Source organism: Macrotis lagotis, chromosome 2, assembly GCF_037893015.1.
Source record: "Macrotis lagotis isolate mMagLag1 chromosome 2, bilby.v1.9.chrom.fasta, whole genome shotgun sequence".
In the NCBI taxonomy this organism is placed as follows: Eukaryota; Metazoa; Chordata; class Mammalia; order Peramelemorphia; family Peramelidae; genus Macrotis; species Macrotis lagotis.
In genome coordinates this window covers 176,405,337-176,426,033 of record NC_133659.1, presented here as the reverse complement: position 1 = coordinate 176,426,033, position 20,697 = coordinate 176,405,337, and the positions used below count along the sequence as shown (strand labels likewise).

The 20,697-nt window shown below is 37.1% G+C and overlaps 1 protein-coding gene across 4 annotated transcripts in view; it reads left to right on the top strand.

Moving 5' to 3' along the window:
- Window positions 1–20,697, top strand: part of ANKFN1 (ankyrin repeat and fibronectin type III domain containing 1) — a 503,865-nt gene that overhangs the window by 283,028 nt on the left and 200,140 nt on the right. The gene's annotated exons all lie outside the window — the stretch shown is intronic.

Here is a 20,697-nt window from a genome sequence, read left to right as displayed (position 1 = left end):
TCTTCATTTTGCTAATTTTTAAAATTCAATCAAAAATTTTTTTGATCCACATTCTCTTCCTTTTTATCTCCTTCTACTTCTACCCCATCCCACTGAGGAAGCAAGAAAAGCAAACCCCATTTTAAATATGTGTGATCAAGCAAAACAAATTCTCACATTGACCATATCATGCTATATATTTTCCCCTATAATGTCTTTAATTTTTTCTTTAAGAATTTAAAGATTGTGCTATTTGGTGCATATTGTGTAGGAACTTAATTTATTGTCTGTGGTCTTTTCATCAGAATGTAGTCTTCCTGTTTATATTTTTAATTAGGTCTTTTTTTAGTGCTACTTTATCCAAGATCACAATTGTAGTCCTTGATGCTTTTTTTTCACCTTAATTGAACCATAATAGATCCTATGCTAGTCCATGTTTTAATTCTCCATTTATCTTTCTATTTCAAGTGTGTTTATTGTAAGGAACATATTGTTAGATTCTAGTCTCTAATATATTTTCCTTTTCTCTTCTGTTTCATGGAGGACTTCATCTATTCACATTTACAGTAATGACTGATAATTTTTATTTGTCCATGCTTTTCTCTTTTACCTTTTCTTTTTTTTTTGCTGTATTCCCTCTTTAAGAATTTATTTTGTTTCTCACTAATTCATCCCTTAATCTACCTTTCCTCTCTCCCTACTCTTTCTTTTTTCCTCTTGTTTCCCTGTTGAGTGAACTTTATTTCTGTATTCAACTTGTGTGTGTATGTATCTGTATATTCTTTTTTCTTTGACCTCTTCAGAAGAAAATGAGGTTCAAGTGTTGTCTACTCCTCTGACTACCTTTTCCTTTGCTCAGAAACTTCAGAAATTTCCTGCAAATAACACCTTAAATACTATATCCAGTAAAAGGGTAATTATTTAAATAGATGAACTCTTCTAGTCTCACTGTGAATTCGAATAGTCATAGCTGTTTTTCAGTTCATTTGATTCTAATCCAATCAATTGAAATAGCCACACCTTCTTCCCTCTACATGGGGGCACATTGCATAAATTAATATTAGGACAATAGAATCCCAAAGCTACTAAGTGTATGATTTCTTCACTATAGTATATTTTAAAAAGTGGAGAACAATTAACATATTATTTTGTTTTTGTTTTTACTTTTTTTTTCATTTTTCTCAACTGGATTTAAGAAGTTAGTTGAGTTTTAGAGTGGGGCTGTCAGAAAAACTTTTCACCTGCCAAGATACTTAAATAGCATTCAAAAACAGATCAAGTGGACTGGAACCTGCTATGTATAGAGGTTGACTGTGGAGGTGCTAAGGATCTGACAGCCTCCTGACATCTTCCTTCCCACAATTCATCCCAAGTTCAGCTCTCATTTAAAACTCAGAATGGATTGCCCTGCTTAAACTAGCTGAACCAAAGACATGGCCACAACTTCAACTCTCTTCAATCTGGTTTGAACATAAAGTCTAACCCTTCCTTTAAAAAAAAAACAAGCCACAACCCCCCCCCCAAAAAAAAACCCAAAACCATTAAGAATATGGAGGAATGATATGTTGAGCTTCTAATTCTATTCAATTCATTTTGTGTTCCTGAGAGGTTCTTCTTATGAGGTTGACAATGAATACCAGAAAGGAATTACTTTTGTCACTTGACCTACATGGCTTCTACCTGCTTTGAAGGGATCAGACAGTGAGCCAGAATTATTCCATTTTAAGAGCTGGGGCAGGAGACAGATAACACACAGAAATGGAGAGGGGAAATAAGAATGGGCAAACGCTGAAAGGGACAATGAAAAAAAGGAAGAAACATTAAAAACATAGAGAGATGAATCTTTATTTTAAAAATTGAGTGGCCTGCTCTGCTAACCTTTTTAATCTTCTTTCAATGTATGTAAGCTCTGCTTTTTCCCTTTATCTTTCTTTTATTTCCTCAAGTAGATCATATGACTCTTGGCTGTTTGAGCTCTAGGTCAGGTGCACCTGATGTTCACAAAATAAAATTGAATTGAATTTTTCAGGGCAATGAACAACATCAGCAAAGAAAATAAAAAGCCTTAAATCTCTGTTACTGAAAACTCATTTTAGTGGGTAAAATAATCTCAGTGAAAACTTTTCCAGATAATTTGGAGTGGATTTTTGATTACTGTCTCTCATGGAGAGGCAATTATTTACTTTTTTTGTAAGGTCAATTATTACCTCAATGCCTGCATCTTTTTGGAAGGTCAAATAAGATTAATTTTCTCACCTCTCTTCTACCGGAAACTAGTTAATAGTCACTAAGTTTCCTCTGCTATTTTCACCTTTGAAAGTGAGTTCACAAGTGTGGAGCTAAGGAGAGGATTTTTTTTCCCCATCTGACTTGCTTGTGATGGGTTGCTTAGGTGAGAAAGATAAACAACTTAGCTGGAGAGAAAGTCTCAAACAATAGAGGTAGTTATTAGAAGAGTAGCCTAAAATGAAGAGAGGAAGTTTTGTGTTGTAAAATCAATTTAATACTGCAATTAACAAAAGGCAAAAGGACTCTTGCTGAAAATTTGGCTCAGGTCCCCAGAATCTCAGTCATTACCTCTCGTTCAAACCCAATCCAAAATAGTCCAGGAAAGTTTGTGGAAAAAAAAATCTGTTGGCATCCAGAAAAAAGGGGGGGGTGGGGAGGATGGGGAGGAATTTCTTTTATGACTTGAGTGACCAGGAAAGCTACCAGGATTACTCATGCAAATCGCCACCCACTGAGTAGAGATGCCTAGGATAATCAGAAACAAGCAGACACTCCTATGCAATATTGTAACTGCCTAAAAAAGCCTGGGCCCCACCATTGGAAACACTCTGTGGGCTTTGTCCTAGGAAGACCCTGAAGAGTTGGGGCCTCATTATGAAAGATGACATAACAACAAGGCCTCAAAAGAGGGTATTTCTGAAAACACATTTTAAGAAAGTAAATTTCAGTCTATTTTGGGAGGAAAAAGAAGGGATTCACTTGTTAACATCAGAGCCCAAGGATTCATCTAGGACCAAGGAATAGTAAATCAGAAAGAAATGTAGCTTTACTGGGTCATTCTGTGATGTTGGTGGGAGGGCACTCCAAGGGCCAAGTGTTCTACTTACAGTTTTCTTAGAAAGAGATCAGAAAAACTCTACAAGAAGCTTCTACAAGTGTTGGGAATAGAAACCTACCATGTTACTACCTAGAAACTTCCACTCTCAGCCCATGTAGAGACAACAGAGATTTTTCCAGTCTTTACTGCTTTGTAAAAAGTATTAATACCACCCAAGCAGACTGGTTGCTAGAGGGGGAGGGGGCTTCTCTGCTAAAGATTTGTTTATTTTGCAGTCAACAAAGGGTAAGGAAACCCGTGCTGAAATGTTTGTTTGGAAATCTGGAATTAACTATATACTACTAGTCTTAGTCATTTTGTTTTATAAGTTAACAGGCAGAGAATGATGGAGACTCAGTGGTTCTTATAAGGTTGGTAATTTGTTTGTTTGTTTTTTAATACACTTCATTAACAGGTTTGTCACCCTGATCAGGTTTTGGTGTTAGGAACACAGTTAATACTCATATTTATCTGTTGCCTCCTCTAAAGGGTCCCTGGATGGGCAACCCAATGGATAGAAAAATGAACCAAATAACAGCTGAACTGTTGCTATTGACAATTTCATTACTCCAATGATATTGAGCTGGGTAATTCATTTCTAGAGCCTGGCAATATTTCCTGTTCTGGTTAATGGCTTGGATTTAATTTTGCAAGCTTTTGAAAATGATTATCTCCCTTTGTGTGGACTTTGCCCTAATATGGGGAACAATGATTGCCGCCATTAGGAAACAACCTTGCAGCTCTCAGTTTTTTACAGCAGGTTGCCTCCCCAACCACAAAGGCAGGAAACATTAGTGACTGGTATGATAAGCGATATATGGTTCACTTCTGTCCTTAGCAGCAATATTTTTTTTTATTTTTTTATTAACCTTCAGATGACCAGGCTCTCTCCTCCCTTACCTAGCCTTATGAAGGTTGGAAAATTAATCTAAGGTTCTTTAGAGCTTTCAGAATATCATCTACCATCATATTTTCCCTCAATCTATTTAGCAATTGACATTTAAAGAAGGAAGAACTATATAGAAAGAAATTTGTTCATGTCTGCCATAAAGCACCTAGTTCACACGCTTTCTAAAAGTTAGGATAAAAGGAATATAAAATGTTTTTCACTACTCATGATTCTGATACCACCTCTCCTCAATATTCACAAACAGAAAATAAAATTGTCAGACACCCAGTTCCTGAGCTGTTCCCCATTCGGCACCTTACCTAGATTCTTTTGGAAGACTACATTCTGATAGTTACAATTCAATCAAATTTTTTCTTCTTGTCTCACTTTTTTCATCTCAAGTGTTTCTGGTCATCATGGTGGTGACCAGTTGTCATCACTCAAATAAAATATGGAAACACTAAAAATAATGATAATCCCATGTTTTGTGCCTCTTAGCTCATCCTTCCATCCTAATATAACAAATTTATCTTATTTCAGTATAGACAACTGAAATTCAGGGGCAGCTAGGTGACACAGTGGGTAGAGCACTGGCCCTGGAATCAGGAAGACCTGAGTTCAAATCCAGTCCAAGTCTCTTAAAACTTCATTAGCTGTGTGACCTTTGGCAAGTAAGTTAGCCCTATTGCCTTGCAAAAAACAAAAATAAAAAAAATGAAATTCATTTGACAATATTTTGATAGGGTCAAAAGAATGATGACTAATTAAGAGATGAAATTAATATGTATTCTATATTCTGATATCCTCACAATGGGCATCATGAAGAGAAATATTCCTACATGTTACCAGTAAATTATTTCTTTAGGGCATTGAGAGTCTCACCTATTAATAGTCAACCTTCTTTTCACTGAGTGGGGACTTTTGATTCATCGATTTCATGTCCTTGAACTTGTGTACTGAACATTCAACTTTACTGATTTTTTGAAATGCTATCTCTTCTTTTCAAAGGACTATTGCAGATATTGGTTCAAGGCAGTGGTTCCCAGCCCTTTTTCAACACCTTCTCCTCTAATGATTCCTGTTATTTCATGAAAACCTCATGCCCCTTCTTTAATTTCTGCAGGGCATATTTTTATTTTTGAATATTGTAGGACTTCCAAAGACCTATGATTATGATCTTACCCACAATTCCTTTGGCAACCCACTCAGTGATTCTAGACACAGGAGCATGGTGGAATCACCACAATTGTTAAATTTTCAGCGTTAGCAATTATACTTCAAAAATCAGCATGCTAAAAATCATGGTTTAATTTATTATTTTGCAGATTGTATAGACATAAAAAGTGATGAAGAAAATGTTAAAAATACAGGTTAAACTTAAAAGTATGTTTTAGGTACATTTTGTTTTCCAAGAGTTTCAGGTATTAAACATTAATCAGTACATACCCTGATTCTAGGTGTTTTGTCTAATAAATTCAAAATTGGATTTTACCCATGTTTGGAACCCATCTTACTTTCTTTTGATATCATTTAGCTGGCAGTGGAGCACAAATATTCCTTTAGTTACATCTGCTTGTACTATCTGACTAGCCTATCTTTTTCTTTTTCATTTATTTGATAACATTCTTTAAACAACTTCTGAATAATTAGTTGGTTTTTAAAAATATTATGTTTCCTCCTGCTCATCTCTTCCATTCCTCTTTCTAGCACCATTTGAGTGATTGTCAACTTCAATGAAAGGAAATTGAATTTGAATTTGTGTTGAGACTTCCCGAAGAATTCTTCACCAAAAGAACAAGAACAAAAATCAAACCCTTAATGATAATTGGAGACCCAGACCCAAGATTGGTATTCAGTTATGTTGAAGAATTTTTCATTATAAACAATGGATTACCCTGGGAAAATTTTAGATGAAAGTGTTCTAAATAGAAGGCAGTCTGTACAAGTATCTTGTAATCAAGCAGACTATAAATCATACCTTCTACTTGTCTCCAATTGAGAAGTCATTAATTTTAAATATTATTTATTATTGTGACAAAATTCCTGAATAGCAAAATAATTTGTATGGCCTCTTGGATTTGTTTTAATGAAAGCTGAACTGGGTTCTTCTCTTCTTGCCAAACTTCCCCAAATTTGACCTTCCATCTCACATTCTCCATGACTTTGCATTGACTGTCCCTTATATCTGGAATATAGTCTCTGTTCTTCTCTATTTCTTAAAATCATTAGCTTTTTTCCAAGGCTCAAATCAATTACCACTTCTTATAGAAGTCTTTCCTGAGTCCCTTCTGCATTCCTCCTACTCCTTCCTAATCTGTATGCACAAATAACCTGGTACTCAATTATTTGTGAACTTTTTTAGATCTCCATCCTAGAAAGTAAACTTTTCACATAGAGGGTACATAATAATTTTCTTGAATTTTATTGGAAAAGTTTTTGAATATTACTGAATCTTGATAGATGAAGACAAACTCACACACTGCTTTGTTTTCTTTCTTTTACACAAAGGACCTATTGGCATGAAGCTAGGTAGATTCTTAGATTTCCTTCAGGAGGTGATCAGTAGGGTTACTTCTATGTCTATTTTGCCTCTGATTCTAAGAGCTATGGGAAGTTTTCTTTTAAGATTTTTGAAATATTTGAAATTTCTGGGTTCTTTTGGAAGGGGGTGTGGGCCATGGCATTCAGATGAGTCTTAATTTTTTTCTCTTTGATCTGTTTTCTAAGTCACGTTTGGTATTTTTCTTTAAGAAATGCCTTAGATTTTCTATTTTTTCAGCCTTTTGACTTTGTTTATATTTCTTGTTGCTTCTTGAAGTTGTTGGTTTCTATTTGCCATTCTACTTTACAGGAAGCTTGCTGCTTGGGTTAGGTTTTTTATCTCTTGTGTCAAGCTGTTGATTCCTTCTCCAGTTCTTTCTTCCATAGTTCTCATTTCTTTTCCATTTTTTTCCTCAAGTACTTTCATTCCATTTGTAAAAAAGCATTCTAATTTTTTTTTCATTCTTGATTCATCTCTTCCAAAAATTCTAGTTTAGTTTTTGCCAAAGCTCTGAGGCTTTGATTGTAGATGTTTTAGAATCATCCATTTCTTCTGGCTTTGTATCTTGAGTTTGTTTGCCAAAATCATAGCTTTTTATGATGGGGCTCATTTTTTTGTTTGCTCATTCTTTCAGACTATTTCCTGACATAGGACTTGTGGTTAGGGTTGGGTTCTGTGGCACTTGTGGAAGGAAGATCTAGACTGGACCTGTTGCTGCTTTTCAGAGTGGGTGGGGTTGAGGGTATGATTCAATGTTGTGTTTTTCCAGAATATCAGTGATAGGCTGGGGACTTGTAAACTTTCAGGCTTCTGAAAGTAGTTTGATTCAGAGTAGTCAGCTCCCAACCTGGTATGAGCTCTGCAAGTTCCTGACCTAGGTTGGGTCTGTGTAAGAATAGACTGCAGTTAGACCATGTTCCTATTGATCAGCTGGAAAACTCTATTGAGTCAGAGTAGCAAGCTCCCCTCTGGCCTTCAATTTTAGCCTTGGCTATTTCTTTGCCAGTTGGACTAGATGTTAGAAATAGACTGTGCCTTGTACCTGGGGGTCTTAATCTGCACTGCTGCCTCTACTTATGGTTTCTGAACTTCCAATTTTCTTTGCACACCATCTAGGGCCTCTCTCCTTGGGAATGCTACACCTATGTGCAAATTCCCTTCTGAGTTATCTCTAGGTCTATGATTCAGAACTGGGTAGGAAGGAAAAAATACTATCAGATGGCACTGTTCTTGCTTCAGTGCCTTGTCATGGGTCCTAGACCCACTCTCATGTTGGTGCACACTTTCAGCAAGTTCCTAGACCACCCTCCTCATCCCCATTGTCAGAAGACTTCCCACTCTGCTTTTCTATGCTATATTGGACTAGACAAATGATCTACTGTGACTTTTTTTCTGGACGTCTAAATCAGGATTCATTCAGACATATATTCCAGATCTATTTGGAAGAGTTTGTTTTGTTTTGTTTTTTTCCCAGAAGGATGTTGACTGAACTGCTCCTTACCCTTGCTTCATCTTGGCTTCACCCTACCAGGAGGGAATTTAAATGAATATTTCCAGATTTGTGCCTCTCTAAAGAAGGCAGGAACTGAGCCTTGTAGATAGAGCAAGAGCAGAACTACAACCAAACAAAGAAAATGAGGGACATAGTTGGATTAGCATCAGATTTCCACTGAGGAAGACCATGTCAACCACATAGGGTTCCTTGGACAAAAGAAGAAAAAAGGCAGAGACCATGACTAGTGTAACCTAAGATCTAACTTGGCTTATCTGGGAAAAGGGAATCCAGCCCTTACCCCAACAACTGATCATTTCAGACCTAATAACAATAGACTTTCAGGGACCATATTGCTTCATGTTTTTCCAAAAGTGGAATGAAAAGGAGGGGAGTAGAGAGGGAGGAAAGATGGGTAGCACAACTACTAGAGTTTGAAGATCAGAAGAAACGGGATGGGTTGAAAGAGAGCCCCATATATGAGTAGTTCATGGAGAGTGGGAATGGATAGGAGTGGGCTGGATCAGGTTACTCCTAGGGAAGAAGAAATGTTTCTAAAGACTTAGAAGTCTCTACGATTTATCTGCCTTTTAACCTATTCACCTGGGAGAGCGTTGCTTTGGATGGGATGAGGCAAGACTTCTGGAAGGATCATGCAGAAGGAGGAGCTGAGCCCTTACCCTTTGTTAAAGGTTCACGCCTCCATGTGCTTCCTGTCCCAAAGCTTTGTCCTCCCCATATGCTCAAGTTTTCATGGAGTATGGAGCCTAGAGAAAGGGGAGGTGAGTTTAAGTCTAGGGTTTGCCTGAAAAGACAGAAGTTTCCCTATTCTTCCTCAATGGCTTGCTTTGCATGATGAGATCAGGACCATTGCTCTGAAGGAGACATCAGGTCTCCCTACAAATGAAAAGCATAAAACTAAGCACTAGGAATCTAAGGAGAATATAAAGATACAATTTGTTCTCATGGAGCTCAATATTTTATTCGAAGAAGAAAATAAATATAGAAAAGTTAAGCTGCAGTGTTTCTAGAAAGTATGGAGATCCTAAAGGAACCAGTGGCAAGATTGTTGACAAGGACTAGGAATGCTTAATATGCATCAGGGTATCTTTATGAAAAGGGAAGCATCTGGTAGGATAAAGGAGAAAAGGGAAGTGGGGTTCTGTTACAAGTAGATTGGGAGGCTTTTGGGAGCGGCTAGGTGGCATAGTGGATAAAGCACGGGCCCTGGAGTCAGGAGTACCTGGGTTCAAATCCGGTCTCAGACACTTAATAATTACCTAGCTGTGTGGCCTTGGGCAAGCCACTTAACCCTGTTTGCCTTACAAAAAAAACCTAAAAAAAAAAGATTGGGAGGTCTTTAAGGCCCTCTGAATTAGGTCTGGGGTGACCTGCCAGTAAGGAAGGTCACATTTCAACAGACTAGAAAAATAGTCAGGAGCCCTGGGTCCTACTGTCTGGTCTGCTACAAAATGTGAGTTTCCTCTATAAATGACCTTCTATCTCCTCTGTATGTAACTTGTACATACCTATTTATTGCATTGGAATGTAAATGCAGGAGGGCAGGGAATTGATTTGCCTTTTTTTTGTATCCCCAGAAATAAAGACCATGTCTAGAATGTAAAAAGTAATTAATAATGTTTGTTGATTGATTTGATATCCATTTTCTCCTCTATAACATGAAGTGGTCCATGACAACTGTCACTGAACTTCCCAGCTCCCATTGTCTGAATCTGCGATATTGACTCTCCATTAGACTTCCCTCTGTCTCAGTTGTAGTAATAATTGAATAAAGTTTCCTCTGTGACCTGGGCAAAGTCACTTCTCTTCTTTGAGGTATCAGTTTCCTTCTCTCTTAAACAAAGGAGTTGGCTAGATGATCCCTCAAGTTCCTATCCAACTCTAGTTTTGTAGTTGGGGTTTGGTTTGATTTGGTATCTATTAAGGGAAGAAGATAGGATCTAAATCTCTTCAGACCCCTCACTAAAAGCTGTAAGAATTACTGTTCTGAACTTAGCCAAAAGTAATTAAGTTCCCTGAATGCCAACTATGAAGGAAAAACTGGCATTTTACTTAGTTATACATAGCTACATGAGGATCTAAACACTTTCTAAGAGGGAAAGAGAAGGATCAACTTTGTCTTTGTTCTAGCATCTCTGTCCCCCTTGACAAGGAGAAGGAAAGAAAAGAATTACTTTAGCAAGTATTTATTCTATGGAGAAGACAGTTTGCTAAGCTATTTACAAAGATCTCACTTGATGTTTATAATAACACTAAGAAGTGGGTACTGTTATGATCTCAATTTTACAGTTGAGGAAACTGAGGCAGTGGTTAATTTGTTCAGGGTCACATTTATTAAAAAATAAGGATCAAATCAAATTTAACTCAGGTCTTCCTGTCTTTAAGCATAACTCTCTAGCCATCATGTCACTCTGGAAAGGTGCTTGATGTCCACCTTCACCCACCCCCCAGTCAATATTATTTTTCACTGGCTTTACCAGTGCAGCTTCTCTCAGATGCTAAAGAAATTCCTAGTTACAGTTCTCAAAATCTGGATCTACGAATTTCATTAATATAGGAAATTTCCAGGTGAAGCAACTCCGATCAGTACAGGTTGGTACTTTCTCAAATACACAGCCAGTATGTGACAGGCAGGACTTACAGCTAGGTTTTGCTGCCTTTGAGGCTGTCTCTCATTACATATGCTGCTGTATATTTAAAACTGCCCTGAAATCAGAATTTATGGTACAACTGTCATCAAACTAAGTGCTTGTTTGAAACAATTTAGCACCTCCTGACCCTGAAATCAATTCACAGTGAAACGATCCCACCAAATCCTCAAGAATACCCAGTTATTATATAATAGCAGCTGTCTTGACATAATGTCACCACACGTCAGACGCGGCTAAGCCTGGGGCCACAGCTCTATTATACTATACAGTGTTTCTTGTCTGTAAAGATATATTTTTTGCATGTAAAATTAGGACAGTGGGAAATAAACACATGGACTTTAAGTGTGTTATTTAATTGGAAATTGAGAAAATGGGTATAAATGCAATTCATTCCCTAACTCTCTTGACCTGCCTCAGAGAGCATATGGTACTGAGTAGATAAAGAATTATGATAAAACTTTGAGGCCACATATAAATGGGGCATTGTGACCTGACTGAGGACAAGGTTGAGACTTAGAAACAGACCTAGCAGGCTTACATTCCTTTCCTCCGTGTGCTGTGGGGGATCTTGGGTACATAACAGACAATAGGGAATTCATAACGAGAGAATTATAATGATGACTGAAAGGAGGGTCTGCAGCCAGAACAAGAAGACTTTTCAGAAGTAGGGGATTTGACTATCCCAGGGTGATGCCAGAGGAAAGAGACTGCATGGAACAAGTAGGAAATGGTTCTTGGAAAGCTTTCCAGTGAAGAGTTCAGAGCCATCTCAAGAGAATCCCATTTCTCTAAGCTTCGAAGTTGGGAAACCTCAGATGGCTCATTTTTGATAAACATTCTGTCATAAAACCTCCCCAGGCATCTCCTAAGGACCATCTCCTTCTTAAGAGGTCTTTTATTCATCCTGTCTCTGAGTCCAAAGAGAATGTCAGAAGAGCCTTTTGGGGGATATTTTAGGACCTCCAAGTTTCAATCCCAAAGGTCAACTGGTGCTTAAAACAAAATAATCAAGAAATATGCCAGTGAACAGTCTGAACCTTTTGAAAAGGTCTGATTGGGGTTGAATAGGAGATGCTTTTTCTTTCCTCCTTTTTCTTTGTGGCTTAGAAATGGAGAGGGAGGAGGAGGAGGAAGGGTCTTACATTCATTTCTAACAACTTCACACACTCAAGGAGCCTTGTCTGCATGTTCTGGTACACCCTGGGGTGTTGGTTTTCTTTTCCTATTTTTTTTTTGGTCCCTTTATAAGCAGCTTTCAATAAGTGGCATATTTTCTTTGGGGGAAAGAAAAAAAAGAATCAGAGTAATTAGCGAGGAGCCAACACCCTACGGAAGGGTTGGGGAGATTAGGGAGCAGAAGCTGCCAGTCAGTACCTCCCTCCTGGACCATAGTGAAGAACACGGCTGATTTCTTCTCATAACTTATTTTGGGAACTGATGAAAAGGGCCACAAATTTAAAGATCCTTGCTGAAAAAAAAAACTGAAAAATTGTTATAAGGTTATCAAAAAGTGATCAATTTAGGTTTATTCATTGGAAAATAACCACAAAGAATTTACCACACATCAGAAATTCATTTCCTGTGATAGATGGGTCTTTCTGAAAATGTGGGCAGGATTATGAGTACAGGATCAGCTATTATTTGTTCCTGATATTGGTGGAAATTTTACCTTAAAACTAGTTCACAAAATGGCTTCTAGAATTTTACAAAAGAAAAGTTAGCAAATCATAATGCATACATTAATTATTTTTAAGCATTTTTTAGTGCTAGTTACTATATAAGGCAGAAAAAAAGATTACAACAAAAATACACATGAGATTCACAGCCAGTAAGAAATATATCTATTGGTGAAAAATAGCATGCTTTCTAAGTAAATAAAAACAAAATGTATGCAGACCATCTAAAAAGAATTATTGATGGGAGGAAAACTAACAAGTGTGTGTGTGGGGGGGAAATGTGGAAGGCCTCTTAAAGTTGAGTAGAGATTTAAAGGGAACTAGGGTATATAAGAGGTAGAAGTAAAGAGAGAATAGGCATAGTAGACAGACTGAATATGAAAGTGATTATTAACTCTCCATGAAGTCAAACATTCAACTTATAATAGAAATATATTCCTAAAATCATAAATTTTTGTTCTTTTCAGTTTTTTAAAATGTAAGTTAATTTTAGCAGACATACAATGTACCACAGTGAATAGGACCAGGAAGATCTGAATTCAAATACTGCCTCTGACATATCCTAGCTATGTGACCTCTCAGCAATTTAAGACTTTGGGTTACAATTCTGTTTTAGAACAAAAAGTTTCCACAACAGAAGTTTTCTATACTGACAGTCACAATTCTGACTATCTAATTCATGTTTAGCAATAAAGTAACTAAATTGTTCTTTTTGTTTCCATATGTCTTCTCTATACCTTTGGGTAGATTGTAATCTTCCTGGAGGGAAAGAATTGATTTTATTTTTGTCTTTTGCTCTCCACAGTTGAGAAAAATTACCTGGCACATAATAGGCATTTAATGAATGCTTATTGACCTAAATTGAACTAAATTGAATTCTGAACTTTTCTTTTCTGAATATTTCTCCAAACTTTTTTTGCTGGTAGTATTGTTCTTATCATTATTGTTGTTTGGGTTCTGCTTTCCTTTTTGTGCATCATTTCATATCCAGGTTTTTCAGACAGGTTTTTGTGTTCTTCATATGTTCCATTTCTTATGGTTGTAATAATAATCAACCATCAATAATCAACTCTTCTATACAATTGTTGGACACAAATTGATTCCACCTTTTTTTATTCTTATTGAAAATAAGGCCACTAACAATATTTCCATTTTGTTGGAAAAAACAACATGCCTCATCTTTCTTAATAGGATCATAGTATAATAGATTTAGAGTTAGGTGAAATCTAGGAAGACACCACGCAACACCATGTTATATCTAAAATGGCAGTACCCAGCTGAACTCTCCAGTTCCAGTTCCAACTGAACTACTTTAAAGTAACATCTCAAATCAAATTTTGGAGTGACATAGGCAAGAAAATTTCAGAAAGAGACGTTTTTCCAACCTAAGACAATTTAGCAGGTACATAGAAGAGGACAGTAACAACATAATGCATGCAGGTCTAAATCCTAGAAAGAACACTAAGTAGTGTGCCTGAGGTTAACAGCAATCAGCTGACAGAAACAACATTAGCAGCTTTAGGAGCTCTCAGCACATATCTATATGTAATAAGGGGGTTGGACAACTAGTTAGAAAACAATACAGGGGACCTTTTGTTGGCATCAGGTGTTCTGGCATTAATTGGAAATTCTATTGCCCATAAGTGGTTCATAGTTTCAAGATAGAGAGGAATAATTGTGATCAATCACAAGAGAACAGGAGACCTAGTCATAGCTGCAGGACCAAGAGGAGTACTAGCACTTATAGTTACAGCAAAGCAGAGGATTTGGACAAAGTTCCAGGCTCAAGAGGAGCACTAATACCTATGACTGCAAGAGAGCAAGATATCTTCCTGGGTTAAGATCAGAGTACTGATCAGGAGAGCTGTAACCATATCTCTCCCAGGATAATACCACCTTGGAAGCACAAAGACCTCCAGAACTAACTCTGAAAACAGCAGTTAGTGCGCTCGCACACACACACACACACACACACACACACACACACACACACACACACACACGAAACCTGAAGCTTAGAACATTTGAACAGTGTCTTCCTAACTCCATATAACAGAGACCAACTTTAACATAAAATTTAAAGTGAAGAAATAGGCTTGAGAAATGAGCAAACAAAAGTAACAAAAGGAACTTGACCCTAAAAGTTAAAATGATAGAAAGGAAGACTAAGGCATAAACTGAGAAGTCAGCATTGTAAAAACAGCTACAATCAGAGCCTCAAAGTAAATGTTAACTGTTCAAAAGGTCAGCAAGAGTTCCTGGAATAGTTAAAGGAAGAGCTAAAATTAATAAAAGAAACAAGAGTAGTACAAGAAAATTACAAAAGGAAAATTAAGTATTTTTTAAAAGCATACAAAAATACTGAAGAAAATAGCACCTTAAAAAACAGAATTAGTTTTCTAATAAAAGAGGCACAAAAATTTTCTTCAAAATAACTCCTTAAAAAGTAGAATTGGCCAAATGGAAAAAAAATAGATGTAAAAGCTCACAAAAAAAATTATTCCTTAAAATTTAGAATTGGGCAAGTAGAAGCTAATGATTCTTTGAAACTGCAAGAAACAATAAAACAAAGTCAAAATAGTGAAAAGTAGAATGCCTAATTGGAAAAAATGGACATAGAAAATAGATCAAGAAATAGTAATTTTAAAATTATTGAATTACCTGAAAGTCATGATTGAAAAAAAATTAGATGTTATAATTTTAAAAATTATCAAGGAAAATAACCCTGATAACTTAGATCTAGAGGGTAAGATAGGAATTGAAAGAGTTTGCTAATCACATCCTGAAAGACATCCCAAAATAAAAACTTCTGGGACAAACTATTATAGGCAAATTGCAGGGCTCTCAGGTCAAGAACCAGAAAGACACAATTCAAATTCAGTCAGGATCATGCAAAATTTAGCAACTTCCATGTTAAAGAAGCAAATTATATAAGATATGATATTCCAGAGGAAGCTAGAATTGCAATTGGCAGGTAGGTGGTACAATGGATAGAGCTCTGGTTTTGGAGTCAAGAAAATGGAAGTTCGAATCCTGCCTCAGACACTTATCACTAGCTATGTGAACCTTTGGGTAGGTCACTTAACCCTATTTACCTCACTTCCAGGGTCATCTGCAGTCATCCTGATTCATATCTGACCCCTGGACCCAGATGGATGCTCTGGAGGACAAATATCAGAATTGCAACCAAGAGGGAAAAAATGGATATTCAATGAAATAAAAGATGCTCAAACTTTCCTGATGAAAAGACAAGAGCTGAAAACAAAATTTGGCCAACATTACATAAAATTTGGCATTCAAACAGAAGATTCAAAAAAATTATAAAAAATAAAGATGAAAAAGTTTAAGGGACTCAGCGGCTTTAAAATTGTTTACATTCCCATATTGGAAAGAGGATAAGATTTGAACTCAGATCTTCCTGACTTCACATTTAGTGTTCTATCCGTTGGATCACCTAGTTGCACCATATTACTACTAGTGGGCTCACTACACTTCTCCAAATTTCTCTCTGTGACTCCACAGAATGATTCTCAGAAATGTTGTGACTGGTTCAGTACTGACCTCAATCAATAAGTATTTCCAAATCTCTACTGTGTTTAGATTTCTGAACTCAATGCCATAGAAGATGAAATCATTGGAGAGATAAGACATGTACATAGGAATCTGGTACAAAACACATGCATATACAAGATAGTATGATATAAGCTACACACATTCTTTTAGCAGTTATTAAGCACTACTTTGTATAGAGGACAGAAAGTCTCCAAGAAAGGCAAAATTTATATAAGTTCCTCAAGGAAAACCAAATAGCTAACAGTATGCACACTATTACATAGTACATGTGTCAATAGAGTTACAAAATATTATAGTGCTAAAAAAACTGAAAAATTGTTATAAGGTCATCAAAAAGTGATCAATTTCAGTTTACTCATTGGAAAATTACCACATAGAACTTACCACACAACAGAAATTCATTGCCTGTGATAGATGGGTCTTTCTGCATATTTGGACAGGATTATGAGTACAGGATCAAATATCACTTATTCCTGATATTGGTGGAAATTGCTGGGAAAGGATAAAATAAGGAAGAGATCAAAGTGATTTAATGCATAGACAGAAGGACTTGGAATGAAAAATTTCTTGAGATTAAGTATTGCATCTTACTAACTAGAAGCATCCAAGGGGTGCAACGATAGTCAGAGCAAGGGATCTGGAAACAGGAACATCTAAATACAAATTTGACTTTAGACAATAACTATTCATGTGACCTGTTTCAGAATCCTCAATTGTAAAATATGAGTTGCAATAGAGTTTAGCTTTCAGAGTTGTCATGATGATAAAATAACATTGGAAACTGAATTTTGAACTTTAAAGCACTATATAATTGCTAGCTGTTAACTATTATTAGCTTGGTGAGCCTGGGCAAGTCAATTAACCTCTCTCAGCAGCCAAGTGGTACACTGGATAGAGGCCTGGAACTGAAGTCAGAAAGACCTGAGTTCAAATCTAGCCTCTCACATTTCCTAGCCATGACCCTAGGCAAGTCACTTAACCTTTGTCTACCTCAGTTTCCTCAACTGTAGGATGGGGAATAATAATAACATCTGCCTCCCAGGATATTTCTGAGGACCAAACATGATGATATTTGCAAAAATCACTTAGCATTTTTCCTGGCACGGTAGACTCTCCCCTTAACACTTTTAGCTTCTAGTTTCTCAATTATAAAATGAGAGGCTAGGTTGGATGGCCTCTAATGGATCTCTCAGCTCTAAATTTATGTGGCTATCATCTGTTTTAAGGACCTAAATAGATAGGAGATCCTTGGAAATTCTTAAAGGCATCAAGTCTTGAGTTTTAGAAGAAATGATGGTTGAGATTGACATAGAGATGGCAGTATAGGAGATATGAGGAAGAAAGAAGATTCTTTCTAGGTCATATGGAGTTGAAGAAAGAATAGGATAAACAAAACCAAAGAAGCTAGATTGAGCTGTGTGGGGTTTGTGTGTGTGTGTGTGTGTGTGTGTGTGTGTGTGTGTGTATGTTCATAGAGAATAGTTAGGAGGAATGGGTTGACTGAAGCAAATGATTCATTGAGAGATTGAGGATCCATTTGCCTTTCCCATGGAAGATAATTTAGATTATGTAAAATCCTATAACTAGACAACCTGGGTCTCAGCTCTAGTTGCACTGAGACATGAGCAGAGATAAATCTGGATGGAGGCTCCATTTGCCTGCCCATGAAAGAGAATCTATATGATGGGAAAGCCCTTTGAGTCTCAGCTCTAAGTAAAGATAGAAAAGACAGTTTACAGTTGAGATATGAAATATATGTTCAATGTCTGAAAGATGATTCAGAGAAATAGAGAGAATCTAAGCAGAAAGACCCACTGTTCAAGTCTGGCTTCTGACACATACTGATCATGGAACCCTCAGCCTGTCATTTTTAATTCTCAGTGTCCTAGGCAAGTCCACAATCTATCCTGGCAAGAGGAATTTCTCCAACCAATAGACCTCTCTATCAATGAAACCAAAGGTCTAGTGCCGTATCCACAGGCCTCACCTGTATGTGAACTGTTCAAAGGCGAAAGGAGGAGAGCAAAGAGGAGGAGGGACCAAATAGTTATTAATTTGCTCAATGGCAACTGTGAGGCAGCACTATGCTAGGAGCTTTACAAATAATATCTTATTTTATCCTTATAACCAGGGAAGTTAATTTCTATTATGTCCATTTTACAATTAAGGAAGAGGAAGCTAGAAGTTCAATGCTTTGCCTAAGGTCATAGAATTAGTGTCTGAGGTCAAATTTGAACTCAAGTCTTCCCAACTCCAGGCCCAAGGCTTTATTCACTTTACCACCTAATTGTCTAAGGTAGGAATACATCCCTCAACTTCTTGTTGTTATTGTTTGCCCTTTGTTCTCAAAAAGGAGCCTGGCTTCAGAAAAACAATGCCATGATTTGCAAGTTAATTGGATTTAAGTGAGGGAGGGCTATACTTAATCACCAGCCTCACTTTCTCCTCCAAAACTATTGGGTCCAGTGGCAAGATATAGATCCAGGTGACTAGAGATGGAGATACAGTAAGAGGCCTTGGCCTTTTTTGAGCTAAGGTCAATGTTAAGCCACTTAACATTAAATTACTTATCCAGTAGTGAGAAACAATAAATCTGATAATCAAATTTAGAGCATGCTATCCCAAAGACTATCTAACCTCCTCATTTTACAGATCATAAAACTGAGGTTTAAAGAAGTAAAATAATTTGGCCAACATTACACAAGCAGTCAGCAGAGTCCAATTCAAACCCAGATCTGAATATAAATGCAGTATGCTTTCCTTCCAACTACCCAGGCTTTTATGATGTACTATCCTTGCCATCAAAGGTAAAGATTTTCCATCTATCAGATCAAATCTACAGAACAGCCCATGACTGGGAGCAAACTTTTCTCTGTATGAAGCTAACTACTCCCTGTAAGAACTAAACCTAAAGCCTGGTCAGTCATGAGTACTGCATTCTAATCGTCACAGGCAAAGCCATATGGCTTGGTGAGTTTCATCATCTTATTTCTACCCAGAGGCAGCGTGGTATTGTGGATAGAAATCTGAACTCTAATCCAAGAAGATATGAGGTCAAATTCTACCTTTCACACATACTGGTTGCTAAACCTTGGGTTAGTTTTTCTACCTCTCAGCTTATCCTCTGAGACTAAAAAATCTCATTGGCAGAGGGCATTTTCTCATGTGGGAGATTCAAGTACCAATAAAATCACAGAACCAGTCCCTAATCCTTTCCTATATCCACCTTTACCTATCTTATATACAGGTAAAGGACTGGGGGAAAATGCTTCTCCCACATTCTGATTTCTTTTTTTTAAATTTAAATTTAAATTTTTTTCTTTTTAAATTTTGACTCTCAAATTCACACATTCTAGTGACTTAAAGATTGTTCAAGCTATGTCATAATAATATGCTGGGTTCCCAAGAGCTCAAGAATAGAGGTTGGATGATTATCCACTTTCCAATGGCTCTTGGCTCCAGGAATGGTAGTCATCAAACCACAAGGTTTGCTGCAGAGGGATCACTTCACCCCCTGATGAATCTTCTTTGCCTTAACTTTCCACTGAAATTTGAGTTTAACTAATTGCATACTTCTCAATCCTATCTCTGGATCTGATCATTTGGAATCATCTGTTTCCCAAAGCCTTATTAAGGATGCAGGCAAAAGCACTGTTCAGTTAACAATTAGTGCTAATTACAGGCCAGGTTACTGAACTAAGCACCTGGAATGCAAAAAAAAAGACAGTCTTTGGGATTAAGGGATTGGTATTTGAATAGGGAAGACAATGTGTAAAAGTGAAATATACATAATAAATATATATGTGTACATTGTGTTTATTATGTACATATATTGTGCATTTGCATTGCAAATGGACAGCTGAAAAGTCATCTCAGAGGGAAAAATCTCTGATCAACATTAGCAGTGGTATGACTATGAGAAAATCACTTAATCTCTCCAAACCTCATTTTCCTCACCTGTCAAATGGGATAGTTAGACATGATGCCTTGAAGGTTCCTCTCATTTTTGATCCATGAGTCTTAAGACATTAATGGCAATAAGATTCATCAGCAACACCCCTCCCCTACACTACCTTTGTTCCTGGAGGAAGAATTCCTCTGTATGTCTCTTTTCTGAGCTGGGATAAGGATACAATCTTCTTGGAACCTGAAGGTTTAAAGCTCCCTGAATCAAGATGCTTGCAGTAAGGCTTCTAGGGTCTTAATAGATCCCAGGAGAGAGAGATATAAAATAATGTCCCAGGGAGAGTTTCTGGTATGCTGATTGGACTGAAGAAAAATCATAAGTAATTTTCTTCTTAGAGCCACTGGGGAGTTTTTGTGAGTCACTCAATGCTACCTACAGGTCTCTGTTTGAGAAGTGCTTCCCACAGTTCCCCAAAGGAGCCAGTCAGCATACCCTGCTGTCCCCAGAAAGCAAGTAAGACATTTTCAGAAAGCTTAGAAGTCCTTTCTTTGCCTTTGCTGAATGATGGTTTCGTTGATTAGCCCTGTAGGACTGCTTTTTGCCACCAGGTAACTTTCTCCAGCTTTGTGGGAGCATTGGGTTCAATGTTTGGTGGCTGATTTGGCTCCAGATGAATCAAGACCTAGATTATGTCAATTAAGAATGCTCAACATAGTTTCCCAAGGCATTGCATCAGTAAAACTGCAGAGAATTTGGTAGACAAAGATAAAGTCTGAATGGAGAGCTCAAGAGATGCCTAAATTTTTGCTGTTGCTAGGGATATTTGGGTGTGTATGAGTGTTGGCATGAAATTAATGAGCA